The sequence below is a fragment of the Notechis scutatus genome, chromosome Z (assembly GCF_049901735.1).
Source record: "Notechis scutatus isolate UNSWTSFEM ecotype Mainland chromosome Z, rNotScu1.2, whole genome shotgun sequence".
Classification (NCBI taxonomy): domain Eukaryota; kingdom Metazoa; phylum Chordata; class Lepidosauria; order Squamata; family Elapidae; genus Notechis; species Notechis scutatus.
Window position 1 is genome coordinate 60430407 of NC_142025.1, and position 6000 is coordinate 60436406.

Consider the following 6000-nt stretch of genomic DNA (forward strand, 5'->3'; position numbering starts at 1 on the left):
TCTGCCTTCAAGGGAGCTTTCATCTGCCGATAGAAGCGGCCTCACGGCGAGGGGAGTGTGTGGGTGTGTGGGTGTGTGTGTGGGTGTGCGCTCGCCCTGAGGCCGCTTCTACCAGCTGATCGAAGTGGCTGGTGACTGCATTTGGGGAGCTTCCATCGCCCGAAAGAGACTGCTTAAAGGCGAGGGGACATGGGCAGGCATGCCATGCGCTGAAGCGGCTGGGGACTCTGTCTTCAAGGGAGCTTTCGCCTGCCGATAGAAGCGGCCTTGTGGCGAGGGGAGTGTGTGTGTGCGCTCGCCCGAGGCCGCTTCTACCGGCTGATCGAAGTGGCTGGTGACTGCACTTGGGGAACTTCCATCGCCCGAAAGAGACTGCTTAAAGGCGAGGGGACATGGGCAGCCACGCCTCGCCCCGAAGCGGCTGGGGACTCTGTCTTCAAGGGGGCTTTCATCTGCCGATAGAAGCGGGCTCATTGCGAGGGGTGTGTGTGTGTGTGTGTGTGTGCTCGCCCGAGGCCACTTCTATCGGCCGATGGAAGTGGCTGGTGACTGCACTTGGGAACTTCCATCGCCCAAAAGAGCCTGCTTAAAGGCGAGGGGATACCTCGCCCTGAAGCAGCTGGGGACTCTGCCTTTGGGGAACTTTCGTCGGCCGATAGAAATGGCCTCATGGAGAGGTACGTGCGTATGGGCCGCTCTAGGTGGGGGAGGAAATTAAGTCACCCCCGAAAAGATGGCCTAGCCGTTTTTTCAGGGGTCAAAAAAAAATAAGCCCCGGACTTATTTTGTGAGAAACACGGTAAGTGCTAGAGTCCACTGTAACTACATAGCCAAAAAGGTGTTAAGAGTTGTTAACCTAATCTTATGTAGCTTTTTCTCTGGTAATATTACACTAATAACTAGAGCATAGAAAACATTTGCTAGACCAATACTCAAATACAGCTCATCAGTCTGGAAACCACATTATGTATCTGATATTAACACAGTTGAGAAAGTCCAGAAATATTTCACAAGAAGAGATCTCCTCTACTTGTTGTAGAATACCTTATGCCACCAGACTCGAAATTCTGGACATAGAAAACCTAGAGTTATGCCGCCTTCGGTCCAATCTAAGTATAGTATATAAAATTGTTGTGACTCCGGGATTTGAATCTGGTCCGTCAGCAGATGTGAGCTCGAGTGAAGAAGATCTGGCACTGAGATTCAAACCTGCATTATTAAGTGATTTTGAAGGTAGCCAGGATGAGGAAGTGGACTTAGCTATGAGAGACGAACCTAATTTATTGAAGGTGTCGGAGTCCTCTCCCTCCCTCGAATCTCCCTCTCTGATTACGCAGCAGCCGGTAACAGATAATCAGGAAAACGTGCGAGAGGTTTCAAGTGAGAAGGAGGACTTTGAGGGATCTTGGCTTGACGTGAGAAATAGACGGAGATTGAGACGTCAATCTCAATTGGGAAAGAAGCGTCAAGCCAGTGATTAATTAATGAGACTAACACGCCCCCTTAGGGGATAAAAGGAGATGGATTGGCTTGAGAAATTTGCACATGGGCAAGTCCATCCTTGTGCGTAGTTACATTTCCAACAGTTGGGTGGTAGGTTGGGGAACATCTTAGCCAGTCTCGCAGGAGGTAGGTGCCAGCGATGAACCATTTTGTATGTTTTCTTTATATGAGACTGACATGGTTAATTTGTAATTTGTTTGCCAGATGTGTTCCCACTTATCTTATTCAATACTATGACCCACGTTTTTAGCCCAAATTATCATAGATTTTGGAACTGTTTCTTCTTTTAATTTGTAATCCAAAAGATATTTATGTTTTACTAATTGTTTTCTTTTCCTCTACAAGCCATATTTTATCTAATTCTTGTGGGGTCATATTAAAGCCAAATTGTTCTCTATCTTTTTTATAATGGGTTCGTATTTGTACAAAGGGCCACCATGCTATCTCCTTTCCTTGAATTTGTATTTGATTCCTATTTTTAAGCTCTCCAGTATCATATAGTAAATCTTTATACCTAACAATATTTTTATAATCCAATAGATTTGGACATGTGACTGCTTCCAATGTAGATAGCCACAGTGGAACCTTTGGGGAGTGGTTTTTTTAAATCTTTCCCCAGATATTAAACAACACATTTCTTCCATGGTGCCTTTGGAAATATGAATGTTGTTTAGATTTTCCATCCCACATGAAGGCGTGCCAGCCAAGTTGGAGATCAAAACCTTCTAATACTAATAACCTTCTATTTTCTAATTTAACCCAATCCTTAAGCCAGTTTACTATAGCAGCATCATAATATAATTCAAAATCTGGAAGGCCAAATCCTCCTTTTTTCTTGGCATCCTGTAATAATTTATATTTCACTCTGGGTTTTTCCTCTGCCATATAAATTTAGATATACATTTGTTTAATTCTACAAAAAAATTCTTTTCCAACTTGACTGGCACTGTCTGAAACAGGAACAACAGTTTTGGCAAAATTTTCATTTTTACTATCGAAATACGTCCCAATAGCGATAATTGCAATTTGGCCCAATTATCTAAATTTTTAACTATTTGCGTTACTAACTTATCATAGTTATCTTTTTTAACCGATGAACATCTAGCAGTCAACCAGATCCCTAAGTATTTTACTTTATTTACCACCTGCATACCTAATTTATTTGCTAGTTCTTCCTTCTGCTCCTTTGTACAGTTTTTTGTTAACACTTTTGTTTTTTCTTTGTTAATTTTTAACCCTGCCACCTTTCCATATTCTTCTATTTCTCTTAGTAGTTTAGGGCTCATTTCTAAGGGTTCTTCTAATATAAATGCCATATCATCGGCGAATGCCTGGAGTTTATATTCCTCTTTTTTTATTTTTAGTCCTCTAATCTCTTGATTTTGCCTAATTTTTACTAAGAGAGTCTCTTCTGCCAATATATACAGTAGAGGAGCTAGGAGGCAGCCTTGTCTTATTCCCTTATTTATCTTTATGGTATCTGTATTTTCCCCATTTATTAATATTTTTTGCGGTTTGCATGTTATAAATTGTCTTAATAAATCCTATAAAATTTTCACCAAATTTCATGCCTATCAGTTGTTTAATAAGGAAGTTCCAATTCAGGTTGTCAAAAGCCTTCTGGGCATCTAAAAATATCAATGCCATTGTCATGGTTGAGTATACTTCATAATATTCTAATATATCCATAATGGTTCTTGTATTTGTTTTTATTTGCCTATGGGGAGGAAGCCATTCTGATCAGTGTGGATAATTCTACTTAATACTCTCTTTAATCTTTCTGCCAATATTGTGGCCATTATTTTGTAATCTACATTTAAAAGTGATATTGGTCTATAGTTTTGAATTTTTTGTGGGTCTGATTGTTCTTTATAAATAAGGGTAACATATGCTTCCAACCATGTTATGTTAGGTATGTTAGCATTCTCCAGGGCTTCATTGTACAAGCCCACTAATATCTCCCCTATTGTTTCTTGGAATTCCTTATAGAATTCTGAAGGAATTCCATCTGGGCCATGGGTTTTATTTGCTTTTTCTGTTCCAATTGCCTTCCTAATTTCTTCTATAGATATTTTATTATTCAAATCTTGTTTCTCTTCATCAGTAATTTCGGGCAATTTCATTCAAATATTGATCAATAGATTCTTCTGGTATTTCTTCCTGTTTATACAATTTCATAAAAAACTCCTTAGCAATTTCTTTCTTTTCTTGGGTCTGCGTGCATAATTTCCCTTCCTGATCTTGGAGAGCTACGATCATTCTCTTTTCTAGTTCTTTTTTAATTTTATGGGCTAACCACCTTCCTGGCTTATTTGCGTTTTCAAAATAATTTTGTTTTGCTAATTTAATTTTTTGGGCCAAATCTTCCTGTACATTTAAATTTATTTTATGTTTTACCAGATCAGTTTCTTTTTTAATGTTTGAATTGTTTGGATCCTTTTGTCTACTTATTTCCAAATCTTTCAGTTTCTCCCTCCATATGTTTTGTTGCTGTCTTTTTTCTTTATTCTTTTTAATACTATAAGCAATAGTTAGACCTCTCACATAGGCTTTGGCCATATCCCAAAGATTCTGTAGAGAGGTATGTTCTCTTTTGTTTATTTCAAAAAATACGTTCAATTCTTTCTTTATCATTTCAATATATTCTTTATCTCTTAATATGGTATTGTTAAATGTCCATCTTCCAATTTTTCTCTTTCCTTTCCATTTAATTTGAATGGGATTATGGTCAGCCCATAGATTTGGCAAAATCTCGATCCTTTCAATATTCTCCATTAACCCAGGGTCCATCCATATCTGATCTATTCTGGACCAAGAATGGTGGGGGTTCGAAAAAAAGGTATATTTTTTTTATTTGGATTTAATTCTCTCCACACATCTTTCAAGTTAAGTTCTCTTACCATATTATTAAAAGACGAAGGGAGTATTCTCCTTTCCTTTTTTTTTTTTTTTGGAAGTTCTATAATCTTTATCTTTGTCTGGGACTGCATTATAGTCTCCTACAATGCATACATTAGCATACTCAAATTCTATTATCTTATGGTGAAGACTATTATTTAAGTCTTTTTGGTTTGTATTCGGGGCATATATTGTGACTAATAACATCTTTTTCTGATTTACATTTATTTCTATAAAGAGCATTCTCCCTTCTTGATCTTTGTACATTTGTTTATGATGCAACCAATCCTTTACATATACTACAATACCCCCCCCCCCTTTTTTTGTTTTTTTTTGTTTTCAAGTGCCGAGTACATTTTACCCAAATTTATATTCTTTAAGAGGTCTGCTTGATTGTCTGGAATATGCACGTCTTGGATACAAGTTATGTCAGCGTTTTGTTTTTTAAGTTTCTCAAATATCTGTTTTCTTTTTGATGATAGATTTAAACCATTGATATTGACTGAAAATAAAGTGATTTCTCTATCAGTGTCACTGACTGTGTGAGGCATTTCTCATTTCATTTCTTGTTCTAGGCTCTCTTTTTCTTAGTCTGTTGCCTTCCCCTTCTTCTCTAAGATTTTGAGGTTCAGAGTGTGAATCAGATTATTTTTCTCCAGAGAGTTGTTCCTCTTGGCTTCTTGTATTTAGGTCGTCTTTACTTTCTTGTTCTTCCTTGGGTCCTAGGTGTCGTTCACGAAATTCCTGTGCTTTTTCAATTGTATCAATTTTGTATTTTTTGTCCTGCCATGAAACTAAAAGCCCCCCTGGGGTGAGCCACCTAAGTGGAATACCATTTCTAATAAACTGAGTTGATAAAAATTGGTAGCCCCTTTTCTGCTCTCTGACTCTCCTAGGTATTTGTTTCAGTGTAACCACTTCATGATCTTTGTATGCAAGTGGTTCATCTCTGGTCTTACTATAGAGCAGATCTTGTGTTATCTTCCTCGCAAATTGAATATGAACCTCTCAGGGTGGTCTATGTCTCCTCGCATAGTGTGTATATACTCTGTAGACCTCGTCTACATCATTTTCAATTTCCAGTTTGGGTTTCTGTAAAGCCGTCGCTATCAAATTTGTCATAATTGCACGTAAATCTTCCTTTTTGTCTTCCACAACATTTTGGAACCTAAGATGAAATAATGCCTTCTCTAATTCCATGTGTACCATCGAATCTCGGAGTTCGCAGTAGAGCACTTTCCAATTTTGTTCTGAATCCTCTAATTTCTTCTCCACCATCTCCATTCTTGCCTCTACTAAATTTAATTTCTGTTCATTTTTTATCACTTTTTCCTGCATCTTTCCAATCTTACTATTCAAATTTTGTATTTCATTTTTCACTTGTCCTATTTCAGTTCTCATCTCTGTTTTCATATCTTCATGGTTCCTCACTATCAATTCGTAGGTTTTTGCCATCATTTCCTGCATCATAGTGAGCGCTGCCTGTACTGTCTGCGGGCTTTGAGCTGAACTAGTTTTTTCTGCCAATAGCATTGCATCTATAGATCTCTGCCCCATAGGTAAAGACATCATTGTTGTAGTTTTCTTTCCTGATTTTAC